This window comes from Leptidea sinapis, chromosome 3 (genome assembly GCF_905404315.1).
Source record: "Leptidea sinapis chromosome 3, ilLepSina1.1, whole genome shotgun sequence".
NCBI classification, from domain to species: Eukaryota; Metazoa; Arthropoda; class Insecta; order Lepidoptera; family Pieridae; genus Leptidea; species Leptidea sinapis.
In genome coordinates this window covers 7,320,364-7,337,025 of record NC_066267.1, presented here as the reverse complement: position 1 = coordinate 7,337,025, position 16,662 = coordinate 7,320,364, and the positions used below count along the sequence as shown (strand labels likewise).

At 34.4% G+C, this 16,662-nt stretch overlaps 2 long non-coding RNA genes across 2 annotated transcripts in view; both read right to left on the bottom strand.

Annotated features, from left to right (window-relative positions):
* Positions 1–49: 49 nt before the first annotated feature.
* Positions 50–11,791, bottom strand: LOC126979502 (uncharacterized). Its single transcript, XR_007732828.1, has 5 exons — positions 11,657–11,791; positions 9,805–9,977; positions 6,151–6,243; positions 3,679–3,800; positions 50–237 (listed from the first exon to the last, which is right to left on the bottom strand). It is a non-coding gene; the product is annotated as an uncharacterized LOC126979502 (long non-coding RNA).
* A 2,885-nt stretch (positions 11,792–14,676) lies between these two features.
* The window catches only part of LOC126979507 (uncharacterized), a 39,686-nt gene continuing 37,700 nt past the window's right edge, over positions 14,677–16,662 (bottom strand). Inside the window, exon 3 of the long non-coding RNA XR_007732833.1 lies at positions 14,677–14,813. This is a non-coding gene — a long non-coding RNA (uncharacterized LOC126979507). The remainder of the gene's footprint in view (positions 14,814–16,662) is intronic.

Sequence of the window (16,662 nt, the reverse complement as noted above, 5' to 3'; positions counted from 1 at the left end):
AAAATGTAAATTCAAATTTCCAAATAAAAAACACTTGGGGAACTCTGATGTAAAGTTTGTTTTATTATCCGCATGTCACAGCACATTAAATCTTCACAGACGTTTAAACTTTTTTCAACATAATTAGAGAAACAATAGATTAATGCTAGGTTTTGTTTCACAGAATCCAGGCTACAAGAATTGGCTTCCCAAAAGGAATTAAGGCAGCTGTTACTGGTCGCCATTGTGATGGAGTTTCTGTAAATGTAATAGTAATTTTAATAACAAATAATAAAAATATATTTGTTTTTTATGTAAAACTTCTTTATAATATACTCTGACCTTTATTTGGATATAGAATAAGTCGTCACGCCCTGCAATTCATTATTATTGCTACCAGGCAAACATAAATGAAGAAGAGATCTGACTAAAAGTAATGGATGACGCATGTCTTACATTATATAATATTATATTTTGATGTCATGTTCATGATTGCAGTCTTCATACGTTTACTTTTTTGGCACCAGGTATACTTACAATAGTAATGACAGTTATGTGTTTGATAATAGCGATGGAAATATTATTATATATACATATTTCATTCTGACAACATGTACCAGGAGAGCATTATTAGTGTAAAGGCATATGTCAATTATATCCCGAGTAGGAAGTTCACAAAGGCCTTACTAATGTAAAATGTTCATAATTGAACAGTGGCTGATGTTCCAGTAGTTGAATTTATTGAAAATCTTAATAATATATATAAATCCAGTGTCCTGATGTTTGTTCCCAGTGAACTCCTAAACTAATTAACAGATTTTAATGGAGATTACTTCATGGAGTGTAGTTTTGTCCAACTTGGAAAGTTTTTATATCGATTTGGGACCCATATTTCACAGTTTTGCTGTGAAACAATTTTCATTATAACAACAGGGAGCATATTTTACGAAATAATTCTTGATGTTATGAAATATTATTGACAAAATCAATGACGTTCTACACATATGGACATATCATTTGCAGTCTGACAGTGGAACGGCAAAAGTGTGCATAAAGACAATATAAGCACACCTTTCTCCTTAGTCGTGTGAAAATAGAGTTTAACAGTAAGCTGCTATTTTTTCGATGTGTTCACAGCTGTCACAGAGAAAAGAAAAGGAGTAATAGTGTCACTGTAACCGATTTTGGTTGACAAGTCGTAAACAGTCAGCCACGCTTGACATTACTTCCTTTGAATAAAACCACTAGCTAGCGCACACATCGACAAATCAAAATTGGTCACAGTCACAGTGTATTACAAGTCTTGACCTCTGGTATTTATTGTCTATGGGCGGTTGTCTTTTTATTTTAATCAGATGAACTAGTTTTAATACTTGCCCATTTGCCACCTTCTTATGCTGCGTGGCCTCATAATGACTGTTAGAGCAAAGAAATACAATTGATCATTAACTGGCTGGTATGAATCATAAAGTATGTTTGGATTTTAGAGTGACTGCTGGTTTTTTCTATGTCAAAAGAAAATAAAAACTATCTTCATCTGTTGTGTCAGCAGAGGCTGAAAGCTTTGTTTTTCTATTAATTATGTGCTATTTACCAAATATACTATATAACTGTATCTGCTACGTTATTATCAACCTTCTAATAATGGCGACATCAAATGCACGGGTAGAGAGGGGAGAGATACCTAACCTTAATCATTAAAAAAATACTAAAATTAAAATTAAATACTTAAAATTTTTATAAAACAAATTATATATTTAGGAAACAAAATTAAATCAACCTTTTGTGGTCGCATAAGACGGCACAAAGTAGGTATCCGTGCCTACGATAGCTCGCGGCTACTAGATTTCTTACAGGATGTCGGCACAAAGTAGGTACCCGTGCCTACGATAAATCGCGGCTACTAGATTTCTTACAGGATGTCAGCACAAAGTAGGTATCCGTGCCTACGATAGCTCGCGGCTACTAGATTTCTTACAGGATGTCGGCACAAAGTAGGTATCCGTGCCTACGATAGCTCGCGGCTACTAGATTTCTTACAGGATGTCGGCACAAAGTAGGTATCCGTGCCTACGATAGCTCGCGGCTACTAGATTTCTTACAGGATGTCGGCACAAAGTAGGTATCCGTGCCTACGATAGCTCGCGGCTACTAAATTTCTTACAGGATGTCGGCACAAAGTAGGTATCCGTGCCTACGATAGCTCGCGGCTACTAGATTTCTTACAGGATGTCGGCACAAAGTAGGTATCCGTGCCTACGATAGCTCGCGGCTACTAGATTTCTTACAGGATGTCGGCATAAAGTAGGTATCCGTGCCTACGATAGCTCGCGGCTACTAGATTTCTTACAGGATGTCGGCACAAAGTAGGTATCCGTGCCTACGATAGCTCGCGGCTACTAGTTTTCTTACAGGATGTCGGCACAAAGTAGGTATCCGTGCCTACGATAGCTCGCGGCTACTAGTTTTCTTACAGGATGTCGGCACAAAGTAGGTATCCGTGCCTACGATAGCTCGCGGCTACTAGTTTTCTTACAGGATGTTCCGAAATAATTTTATGGAAAATTGATTTAGGTGTATTATGTATTTTATTTTGGAATATTTTTTATTTCAAGGTTTTTTTATTTATTTATTTTAAGGAACATAAAAGATAATAAAATACAACATCTATAAACCACTTGGGTTTTCGTGGAGTGCCGTACTTTTTACATTGCAACATTATAACAAAATATTAATTAATATCAATAGAAAAAAAAAAAAAAAAAACAAAATATACTAAATAACAAAATATAAGCAACAAAAAGAAAATCATGAACCAAGGCATATTATTAAAATGCATTTAATTCTTGTTAGAACGAATACACTAATCCACCGAGCAAACAATGGAACCGGTTCTGAGTTCAACTTTACAGGCTGTTGTTTAAAAATTTAATGTGAATTTGTGTATCAAATTTGCCTCTGTAATGCTATCAATAAAAGAGGCGTTTAGATTATTTAATAACCTCGAAACAATTTATTTAGTAGTTCTATCCGTGTGTTTATTTAATGTTGCCATTGTAGCGCCACGCTGTATAAAGAAAAACATATAATACTAGCAGCGAAACCCGGCGTTGCTCGGGTTAAGTTACATCGCATGTTGAATGGTATAAGAAATATTTAAGGTTCCATTTTCTATAGTAGATATCATAACGATATCATAGATTTCTATCTTAAGATAATAACATCCTAGATCATTGAAACCATTTTAGAACTTTCTAGATCATTTCGGAAATTTTTAGAATATTCTAGACCGTTTCTCATCAATTTCATAAATTGTACACATTTTGCAACTTTCTAGATCATTCAAGAAAATCTTTGAGCTTTCTAGATCATTCCAGAAAGCCTTACAACTTTCTAGATTGATTACATCAGTTGCACACAGTCTGGAACTTTCTAGATCATACCCGAGATTTTCAACATTTTACAGAAGTGTACATTAGTTAGAGAAGGCCAGATGTATTTAACTTCACTATTTTGCCACCCACCACCACCCATTTCAACCCATCCCGATCAAACTCCCTTATGCACACCAGGGTACCAAGGAGTATTTGCCATCCCAAGGGGAACTTGATCGAAGTTGCAGATGATACAGAAAACCGTGGACATACGTACGAACATTAGCATTTTATATAATATATTAAGTATTATAATTGGACTTACATAAAACATCAGCCACGAACAAAATGACGAGTACAATTACACCAACAACACACAGTATCACACAGCAGCACAGCGATATCCCAGATTTAATAGCGTCGTTGCTCACGTACAGATTGCCCCAGCTAAAGTCAAAGTAAAAAAATATTAAAAACACAACCAAGCTGTGGAATGAGCTTCCTTGCGCAGTATTTCCAAGGCAACGCTTTTGTGATTCCTCTGGTGTTGCAAGACGATGTGGGAGACGTTGATCACTAAAAATCAGGGAACCCGATTCAGAAAATTAAAAAAACGGGTTGCACTCCAGGAATACAGACAGAAGTGAAAACTTTAAAAGTAACATTGTGTATTTTTGAATATTTTGGAATGATTAGGGAATAATTTCGCACGAATGGCTTTAGTTATCAGTATAAAAGTGCATTTACGGGATACAATATTCATTGATTGCGCTATCGCGCATAAGAAAGTCCTTTCCATTGTTAAGTTTATTTATATGTCAATAAGGGATGAGACGAGCAGGACGTTCAGCTGATGGTAACTGATAAGCCCTGCCCATAACAGTGCAGTGCCGCTCAGGATTCTTGAAAAACCGAAAAATACTTAGAAAACTACAATTGCACTCGTCTACTTAAGATATTAAGTCTCATTTGCCCCGTAATGTCACTAGCTACGGCGCCCTTCAGACCGAAACGCAATAATGTTTACATATTACTGCTTCACGGCAGAAATAGACCCATAATCTAGCCGGCATCCTGTGCAAAGAAGCCTGCCCCTGAAAAGTTTTACATAAAAGAGATTTCCTTGAAAACCACACTGTGGAGAATCACCACGAATTCAGATAGCAATGATGTGTTAAACTTTTTCTCATAAACCCTTATAAGAAATGCTTTAGCAGAGTATTTATATGTAGCTCTAGGTTGACCGAAAATATCGTTTCAACTAAAAAATCTTGACACAATCTGTAGGAAGTAACCCTGATTACTTCCTCTGTTTTATTTTTAAACATAATTTTTCATTATCTTTAAGTACTTAAGTCTTTATTGTCGTAATAGAATCGCAACTCTCATCTATATAAAAACAAAAACATACCACATTCCTTCATAGTTGAAATTTGAACATTTATAATTTTAACGTTATTAAAAATATAAATAAAAACGATTGAAAATATAAACACGAAGCGTGGGATGACATAACAACTTGACATTTGGTTTTTCTTTCATTAAAATTCTTTACTAACCTTCTTGTTATTAGCTATCCTTTACTTTTGAATTTTGAGGGTTATTGTGTGGGCGCGATACGAACATAACGGAGATGAAATGTTAACATTGTTAATTATATTTAAATATTCAGATTTAAAACAAAGTGACTTTGTGTTTAAATTCAGATATTGCATGCTTTATAATGTAATGTTTGAGCTAGTGTCAAAAAGATATTTTAGATGTATGAATAAAAAAAGTATTTGCAATAATTATTAGCATCTTATCATATACTAGTTCACCCGACACGTTGTTCTGTATATAATAAATAAAATACTGTTTTTTATGAATTTGTCAATAATATGTCATAACATCGAGAATTATTTCGTAAATATATGCTCCCTGTTGTTGTAATGAAATTGTTTTACAGCAGAACTGTCAAACCGTGCGTCAATAAATTCTCTCATAGAAAATATGTCCATACAAAACAAATATCGGACGACGGGGGACACATCAAAGGAAAAACAAATTTGTTGTTTTTATTTAATTCCGAACACTTTCATATTTCTACACCTTTTAAACCTTCCCTGGACTTCCACAAATAATTCAAGACCAAAATTAGCCAAATCGGTCCAGCCGTTCTCGAGTTTTAGCGAGACCAACGAACAGCAATTCATTTATATATATATATATATATATATATATATATAGATAGATAATATGTCGGTATGGATCCTTTATTCTTTATGAATCCTTTGCTAATTGGTTAATTAGATATATATATTTATGGAATAGGAGGAAAAACAAGCGTACGGGTCACATGGTGTTAAGTGATCTCTTGCAATACCAGAGGAATCACAAGAGCGTTGTACGCGCTTTTTTTGAAGGTACCCATGTCATATCGTCCCGGAATCACCGCACAGGAAAGCTCATTCCACAGCTTTGTAGTACGTGGAAAAAAGCTGCTTGAAAACCACACTGTGGAGGACCGCCACACATCCAGATGGTGGGGATGCTATCCTAACTTGTGGCGTGACGTGCGAAGGTGGAATTCGGCGTCAGGAATCAGGTTAAAAAGTTCTTTTGAACACTACCCGTGATAAATGCGGTAGAAGACACACAATGAAGCGAAGCTCTCTACGCAACGCCAAGTGATCTAGCCGTTCACAGAGCACTGGGTCCCCGACAATCCGATCCAATTTATACATAATTTTCTTCTGTTAATTTTACGTAATTCATTTGAATTACGTAAAATAAAACAATAAAAATATGGGCAAACCTCAAAAAACCGCAGTCCGTTAAACTCTATAATACTCTATAGGCTCAGACATACTTGTGTTAGCTGTAACGTTTTTTATCTCGTTTTGTGGGCCTGAAAGTAAAAATATAAGTACATAAACCAACATTAAAATGAATCTAAAAAGAATCTTTTTGACTATACATATTTATTTATATATATTTTTCTTTATTTATATTTATATATATATTTTTGATGATACAAATGATTTAAGTTTTCTTTAGTGTTAATTCCGCCAATATTTGTCTTTAAAACAATTCGACACGTGTTTCGCCTCTACACGAGGCATCCTCAGGACGTGTTGTCTCGCCAAAATCTGAATTAACACTAAAGAAAACTTAAATCATTTGTATAATTATGGATTTCCGCAAAGTAACGCTTAATTCAATAAATTTTCTTATACTAATATGAGTCATTCTACGTCACTAGCTGTGAATTCACCCTATGGTTCGAAAATTTAAAATCGTCAATGTAGGTGCAGGGATGATGAACTACGGATTACCCCTATAACCATATGCTCGTCAGTTAATAATTAATTTAAAAACTTCAATTAAGTCGTATATTGGAACTATTGTGTAAACTTTCCCGCTTTTTATATTAATTTTTTGTTCAATCCGTGACTATCACACTTCACCTTTGAATTAACGCCGCGTGTTGTGGCGAGGAAACACCGCCATCTTAGTAACAACTTTGTCTTAATCGTAACGTCAGGTCTAGGCAAACACATCAAAAATCACCAATCAAAAATTTATATACCCATTTTGATAATTTTCAGTTTTTAGTACTTAATTTTACATACTTTTCATTATTTTTCATCCATTTAGTACCTAATGAGGTGTTTTTATGACAATTTGTTACAATCTAACTCCTCAATACATAATCCTTCCAAAAACTTTATTTACTTGATATCCGATACCCATATTGAAAGAAATATTAGACCCGGTAGCAATTTTAGATTTGAAATTTGTCAAATCATATTACAGTATTCTATTACTCAAGCCCGTTCATTGAAGTGTGGGTTCATTCATCCATATTGAAGAGGTAGTGCAAAAAAATTCACCTTTCATTTTGTTGGCAGCCATATTGCATTTTCAATATTTTTTTCATAGTGTAATCTATTGAATAGTAAAGTCAAGAACTTTTATTTGACACCAATATTGAAGGACCAACAAGAAAAATTAACCTTTTTTTCTTGGCAGCCATATTGGATTTTCATTATTTTCTATAGTGAACTATATTTTACCTTTACCTTTTAAATATTAGTGCAAATGAAGTTAAGAGGAAGATTGATTGAGGCCTTTTTTAGATTTAATAATTCTAAAACAACAATCGCGGGAGAGACAATCACAAGCATTACTGTAACTCTCGTGAGTTACAAAACTCAAAAAGCGACCAAGAGCGAGTCGGACTCGGCGATGAAGGGTTCCGTAGCAGCAAGTACCTAACATAAGATAAAAGTTCTTGTAGTTCGTAGTAAATATTTATGACGCATTAAAAAAAACTACTTACTAAATCTTGTTCAAACCTTTTTTCGGTAGAAGTTTGCATGGTAATGTACATCATATATTTTTTTTAGTTTTATCATTTTCTTAGCTTAAAAGTTACAGGGGAGGGGGCATTTTACCACTTTGGTCTCTTGCGCAAACTATTCAGTTTATATAATAATGATATTAGAAACCTCAATATCATTTTTGAAGACCTATCCACACGGGTTTGATAAAAAAAAAATGAGTTTCAGTTCTAAGTATGGGGGGCAATCCCCAAATTTTTTTTTCTATTTTTGTGTGAAAATCTTAATGCGGTTCACAGAATACATCTATTCTTATTGTTTTGGAAAAAAGTGGCTGTGACATACGGACGGACAGACAGATAGACAGACATGACGAATCTATAAGGGTTCCATTTTTTGCCATTCGGCTACGGAAACAGGGTTTAGTTGTCGGAAATTTCCTTCTCCAAAAATTAACCAATCGTTACGGAATTTTTGAAAACTGAATGAGAAAGGATATTATATTGTGTCGGACTGTTTTCATTTTTCCAGATTATATCTATTTCCTGATGGCAGTTGCTCCATTTTTTCAACAATTTTTCGTTTATTAACAATTCTTTTGAATATCGTAATTCTTTTGTTTTGAACATTATCTGGGATATTGTTGTAAAAGCATATACATCGCCCCAGACACGACTTACTAACTCGACTTAGCTGAGCAGTAGACATTACAAGTTTATGTCTGTTCCTGGTGTTAACATTATGGTTATGACAGTCTTATATGATATATAGATCTAATATGAAAACACTTTTGATTTAGGGTTGTTGATTTAGTTGTTTAAAAACTAATCATAAAAGAGTCAGGAGCGTTTGAACACTGGCCACAGGCAAATGGCCACGTATGTTTCCTCTTTAGGGCGGAAAATAGAACGCCATACATCTGTCAGCAATTCTTTGACCGTCCAAGCGTAGTTTACGAAGCCTGGGGCAACAGTATGGCTACATTCGAACATTACCTATCTCAACAGACATTTATTGTTTTCCTTGCTTCTTTAGCTGTAGCAAGGAAAATGAAATTTAGCGTTATTTGATTTTATATAAGATTTTTATAAACGCCGTGTTATCCAAAACCTGTCGGCAACTTTTCTCGGTTTAACAGATGGAGTTCTGATTCCATACCGTCTTCCATTTTGAATTTTATCAAAATTGTTGCGTCTATTCATAGAGCGTTATATTTGTTGACGGACAAAGATGATTATCATAGACGTCGTTTCTTTTTCAAATTATCCGCTGTTAATGCGACACTAAACGCCAGCGACCTTGAGCGATATGAATTAACGGCTGCCGGCCCGCCATCTATGTAACAAAGCCAATATTTTCAAAATTCTTGCGTGGAAAACAGTTTGTATGCTTACAATCCTCGTTATTCACTACTAATCTGAATAAATGAACCTACACATAAAAGTACAAGCTATAAGAATAACTTTTCTTAGAGAAGAACCAAAAAAATGCGTCACGCCATGCCAAAAAACTTGTTTAACTTCAAAGTAATGTGGTAGTTCAAAAAGGGTCGGCAGTGTTAACTATAACCAACAGCAAGCATTAGCAACCTACAAATAAGACTTAAGGATATGTGTAACAGGATTAACTAGTGTTCATAGCTCGAAATGCTATACTTTCACCACAAAACTTGCCTAAAAACACCTTATTCGCGTGTTTTCGGCTTACTCTTCGCCTTAAATAGATTACATTGCTATACACCTCAAGGAAACGGAAATGCATTATACAATGTCGAAACAACGGCTTCAAGAGCATTTCAACATTTGAGACAGGACTATTCGTATACCTGTATGCTTATTAAATGTGTCACCAACGGTAGGTCTTCATTCCCGTCCTAATCAACAATTCTGCGCTGACGAAATTTATTTTAATTTTGTGAACTTGGCAAATTCAAAAACTGAGGATAAAAATCAATGAAATTCGTATTACGTTTCCTGGGGGAGTATAATAATTTAGCATTCAAACCACTCGAATAAATGTTAAAATAATGTTAATAACAGGATTAAAGCAATTCGATAGACGACAGGGCTCCAATGATTTTATAACACCACCCGGAGCGAGCATTTAACGTTATAGTATCTACTTACACAAAGCCTCAATCAGCATGAGAAGTCCTCCAACGATAAGGGCCAGTATGAGCAAGCAACACAGAAACTTGCAGCAAATCTCGAAGCAACAACGGCAGCAACAAGCGCATGGGTTCGGGATAGGAATGCAACAACCACCGCTGCCGCCGCCTCCGATCACGACGTTGTGAAAGCTGACAATCAATTTAATTGTTTGACTAACGCAAGTGTATCATCACATTTAAGTGTATTAGTGTCGCGTCGTGTGACAGAGAGAGAAACTCCGAGACTTGGATGTCGGATATATAAGTTTATTGGGCCCCTTTACTAGTTGTGTTGCTCTCCCTGACTATACGTTCTTGGCAAGAACCTGTTGGTTACAGAAAGAAAAAAGAAAGAAGAACATTTATTTCACAAAACACTCACAGGTTATACTTAATATAAAAAGATAAAGGTACAAAACAAACCAAAAATGAACGCATTGATTTAATATTGGAGAGTTCCTGTGCAGTGCAGGAAATGGGTCACCGACTCAGGATTATCTGTGACACGGCCGTGGCTATGAGACAGCACTGATTTTCAGCAGTGCCCTTTTAATTTTGGAGATACAGTACGCTCTATATATAATAAATAATTCACTTATGTAAATAATTCAGTAAGACATTAATAACAATATACACATAAATATCAATACATAAAAGTCGATACAGCGATATTACTTCTAGGACTTGGAAGAATTAACCGTGTAACAAGGGCAGTGTTTACCTAGAGATGTCGTATACACGAGCAGTACGGGCCTCTCTCGGAAAATCGTCGATCAAATTCGGAAGAAACGTGTGTTTTCTATAGAGTCCTCTCTAAAAAGAGTCGCGGAATGGGCTTAAATTAACCTTGTCCAGTTTAACCCGGTCCTAGTCCCCCACAAGACTCAAGTTTGCACGTTTAACACTTAAAATTAACCCATTAGTCGTATGACCGATCTTCCACAAAACATTCCAAAAATTTCGCGGAGAGAGTTTCTAGCGCTCTAAAAAGCGCAGGTTGCCACATATCGAGTATTGTTGCCATTTCAGGCGCACCCCAGTAACAGTTCGAACCATTTGATCGCGTGCAACTAAGAGCTGCTCGAATTGTCGGGCACCCAGTATGTTGTGAACAGCTAGATCACTTAGCGTTGCGTAATGACGTCACTGTATTGTGTGTCTTGTCAGCGAAGTTCCACCTTCACAAGGCACGCCGATGAGGCCAAATTAGGATATCATCCCCACAAATTAGGATATTATCCTCTACAAAGCGGTTTTCAAGGAACTTTCTTAGACTTACAACCAAGCAGTGGATGAGCTTGTGTGTTGTTTCCACGACGATACGACATGGGTTTCTTCAAAAAAAGCGCGTACACCTTCCTTAAAGGCCGGCGATGCTCCTGTGATCCCTCTGGTGTTGCAAGAGAATGTGGGCGGCCGTGATCACTTACTCGTTTGTCCTCTTTTTCCATAAAAAAAGAAATGTTTATTCGAGTAGAGTTTATTATAGAGAGTATAGATCAAAATGATCACATATAAACATTTGACCCGCATATATGTGCTCGTTTCACCTCCTATGTCATAAAAAATATAACTCAATAATGACTTACTGAATTTATGTATAACATGTTCTGAAAATAAGTAGTAGTAAGTAACTATTTACTCTTATTTTTCGTTATTATTTTATCTTATATCTTATTTAATTCTAAATAAATCTAATCTTTATTGAGTAAATAGTTGTGTATAATGTTATGTATATTATAAACGAATACATGTTTTATTGCTATATAGTGTAGATAGTTTCAAACGTTAATTATCATTTCAAAATTATAATTATAATTCATAGTTACCACATAATTTTACTGAAGTGAATATATTTGATATTTTCATTATCTATTAATATTCTTTCATATTATATTGAAACACTTTACAATTACTCATTCTTCGGTATTTTTTGATTAAATATTTTTATATTTTTTTCAATTGTAGTGCATTATCATCACTTTTATGAATATTTATAAAACTATAATTTTAACAACAACAATGTCAAGATTGGTAAATCGATGTCATTTTATCTATTTTTCTTTTTTCGTGTGACAATCAATATTATGCTATAGCGAGTAGCAGAAAAGCGTTTTAAGCTTGATAAGATTGTCGTTATTAGTATGAATAATCGGATTTTAGGAAAACTCAACCATTTCTGATGTTGTCAAAGCATAGTTTTTTTATGGAAGAGCCAAACGACAAACAAGACATGACAAGTGATAAACGAGCGTACGGAACGCCTGGTTATAAGTGATCACTGCCACCTATATTCTCTTTTAACACAGAGGAATCACAGTACCGTTGTTGGACTTTTATAAAGGCCCTTTTTGAAAGCCTACCCATATTGTATCACCCTGGAATCACAAGGAAGCTGGACCTGGAATAAAATACCTTGAAAACCGCAACCAGAATTCTACTCTTATATACTTATACAATCGAGATACATTTTTGATGTAGAAATACCTAAGGGCAAAGACCGACCAAATTAAAGACTTGTCATCCAAATTCTCCACGGTTGTTAGAGCCGCGATGAACAGAATATGGTGGAGGCATGTGATCCGCTCCAGATAGAAACATAATGCTGATCACGATCCTCAGACATGAGGAACCGACTCCAGAGAGAGAGAAATAATCAATTTGATGTGAACATTTATAGGTATTTAAAGGCCGGCAACGCTCTTGTGATTCCTCTGGTGTTGCAAGAGAATGTGGGCGGCGGTGATCACTTAACACCAGGTGACCCGTACGCTCGTTTGTCCTCCTATTCCGTAAAAAAAAAGGTATTAGGTATTGCGATTTTTCTTACAATTATATACATAAGACCATGGAAACTTATAATGACTGTAAAGTTAAGAATGTATATGTTTGAGGTAGACAAAAAGCGAATAAGTTCTCCACTGTTTCATGCACTAAGAGCTTAATACTATTTAAATAACATAAGAACAACTAAAACATTTTTTAAAGCAGACTTTGGTCATCAATATTATTGAGAGGACTAAAAGAGAGAATGTATGACCTTGATTCTGCACTTATAGTTTTTGATTAACTGTTCAAATATTAGGGCAAAATAACTATAACAATATACCTACGACATATGCACTAACGGCCATTCTCAATATTCAGTCTATCTCCGGTTGTGGCCTACTGAAGATAAAAAATCTTAATATCGTTGACTTTTCTGTCCCTATAAACTTATCGACGGTAACTCACCTTATCAGTACACGCTGTCTGTCAATGGGACGACGTATAGCTTAACAGCGATTGAAGTTTGTATGGAAATTGCAATTCACGCGTCCCAATATAAGGCGATAAGAATGACTTATCGGGTATATTGGGACAGCTTCAGATTATTGACAGCTAATTACTGACAGTAGAAGGTAGTAATTTGTCGATAGTATATTGGTAGATAGTATATTGAGAACGGCCGTAATAAGATTAAGTACAGTTTTAATTTCAGGTGCTCAGAATCATACGTTTATAACAAAATAGTAATAATTTAGAAAAATTTAAACTTTCCGAAAACGCCATGTTTTAAAAAAACAAACAACATTTCGTGCATCGAATTTAATAAATAATCATACAGTACTTATATGTTGCTTTTGTTCAAAATTTATCAATTTTCTTAACACGTTAATGTGTTACACTAAATATATGTGATATTATCTACATTAAACTATACAAGTATAAAATCAACCGAAGGTTATAAAAATTGGGGGCATATAATAACCAAAATACCCTTATGTAGCTATACACCTCGTAATATATTTTAAATAATATTGACAGTTTATTAGATAGCTATAATACATATCAGGATGTAACACGATCTAACATACTCAAGATATCTATTATTACAACAAATTAAACATTTAGTGTTTGAATAGTTTCACGCGTATGAGAACGTTGGCATTGTGGAATTTCGATTAATCCCTCTCAACTTGTGTAAAAGCTGCGAATAGTTTGAATTGGATTTGTAAGAAATTGGACGCAATGGAGCACGCTTGTTGACATGTGCATTTACAGGATCGTCCCATTCTTCGTCATTATTTTCTTCAGTTCTTGCCATTTCTTGTATAGGACTTTCATTTTCAGAATCTCTGCGTCTAGTAAGGTCTTCGTTGTGCCAATCATCTCTTTGCCCTCTGAATAACGCTGGTTTAACAATAGGTGTGTCTATTCTTGCCACACTTACATTCACTGTGGTTGTCGGCAGCGTAATAATTGTTTCGAATTCATCTGAAAAATAAAACTTTAACATTACATTCAAATTTTAACTTTATATAATATAATTTTATAGAAGTATATTTATTGTAGTATATTATAAAATCTTTAAATTACGCCCTAAGATAATGTAAAACAATCATGTCATTCTTGCATGTGTGGGCAAATATGAAATTTTTGAAATCAACCATATATAGGCTACCCATTCGATAGTTTCGGTATATTTTTGACTGCAAATCTCAGAAAGTAGCTAATAATGAAACGGTTTATCATGGAGGTATGCTATATATTTTAGCATAACTCGACATGAAATGGTGTAATCAATCTTTCTTAAATTTCGAAAAGTAATTGGTGAATTAATTTGAAATTTTTACATGATATAGCATTTTAACAGTACTGTATTTTCCTGTTCATTCTATTCTGAAAAAAGTCTCAAATTGCACATTTTGGCAAAAACGAACTAAATTACAAAGAACTATATAATCTATAGTCCCAAGTTACCACAATATTATTAAATTATAATCAGTAAACTCTGTGTCTAAATCAAAAACTATTAGCTTTAGGTACAATTGATTAAAACGCATAGAAATGTAGGAGAAAGGTATACCTTGAGTTGTGGGCGTCGCGGTACCCGTGTCAACCAAACAATAATTGTAGCCGAGACCAATTCCAACAGACAACATTACTATGAGTGTGAATATAATACAAGAGAGGGCGACCCCTGCTGCAAAGCACGTCGCTAGCCTGAAAAATATGATGCCTGTAAATGTTTGACAATATGGCAGCCTATTTTGATTAACGCGAGTGTTACACATTTAAATATAAACACACATCAGGGAGACTGCGGTTGAAATGAGGCAAGATAGTATTTGTCATAGTTATCATTAGGAAGTTTAGCGCTATTTATTTCATTCATTTCAACCGCAGCCCCCCTGAAAACGTGATCTGGAAAGGGCACGAAACGTCTGGTTAACTAAAATAATACTAAAAATGGTACTATTCCGCAAAACTAGTGTAAAAACACAGTTACAATTAACACGTGTTGTAAAAACCTTTAAAAAATTGTTTTATATGTCAGTCACCAAACTTCATGGTTGCTTAGGACACCTAGGAAACTTTACAGCCAACACTCTTGGCCAAGAGCATTTGGTCTGGAAAGAAATGTGAGGAGACGAGTAAATAATTGTAAAATTTAATTACAATTACCCACATCATAACCACTTAACAAGTATTTTATTTAAATAAGATAATTAACTTAATAAAAGAAATAAGGCCTAAAATAAATAGGTATGCAAAGTCAAGGCTTAATTATTAATAAATATAAATATCGGAAGTTAATATAAATTGCGAAACGTCAAAATCCAGCACCCATTCAAAAAGATATACCTCTGACTTGGGAATAACAGGCGCAAGAAACTCAGAGAGCCACGTATCATTATAATGGTGGACAAAAGCTCTATCAAATACAATATTTTTAACTCCTAATTCTTGCTACGGGATACTAAGTCCAATCGCACTTTTTTAATAAGTATGAATGAAAACAACTATCTATTACACAGAGGTCTGTTCAAAGTATCTTTTTCGTATAACTGCCTGGCGGAAAATCTATTGGAAGGTAGGAACTTAGGTTTCTTACTGCGCAAACAAATCATCAAATGAAGAACTACAAATAGATGATAAATTTAAGGCATTAAGTTTAATGAATTACCTTTGTGAGATGTACAAAATGTTGCCCAAGATGTAAGATATTCTTTCAAAACAATTGCACATGCTTAATATAATATAATAAATAAAATATAATACTCAAATAAATGATATAAATAAAATTTAATCTTCAAAATAAACATCACAAAATAAAACAAATGTCACTAAAAAATATTAATTGACTTTCTCATTTCTGAATTAATAATCAATCGCATTCCCAGTCATAGAGGTAGGACTTTAGGATAGAATAGTTTTTATTTATTTATTTATTGAAAAGACCAACAGCATAAAAATTATTTACATTCCATAGATTCCATTCCACAGGTCTTCTACCTGTATAGCCGAGTGGTTAGCGATCCTACGATGATATATCCTATATGATGAATATGGATGTTTGTTTCCGAGTCGTGGATGTTTAAATGTATTTATGTATGTTTATATGAATTTATTTATGTTTAAGTAAGTATATTGTATTAAATATATCGTTGTCTTGTAACCCATAACACAGGCTATATATATATATGCTTATCTTGGGGCAAGATAATTTATGTAAAAAGTGTGTCAATATTATTATAGATATATTTTCAAACCCCTTTTAGCTGACGGAATAATATTTAAGTTGATGAAAAGTTGAAAAAAGGACTGAAAGTTGATAATAATTTATCACGTAAGTATGCATTACATTTTATTAAGCTATGTATTCTATCGGTCCTACGCTACCCTAATCCAAATACTTCTAACTTATCCTAGCGGCTTTGAGCTAAAGAGCACATTGTAAGGGATTTCTTATATATACCACCGCTGCACTACGGTTTCTTTCAGCGAGCGTGATGTAACACATTTTTCAAAAGTGCATTAAGTACATATTGTCAACGTAAAATTCACATAT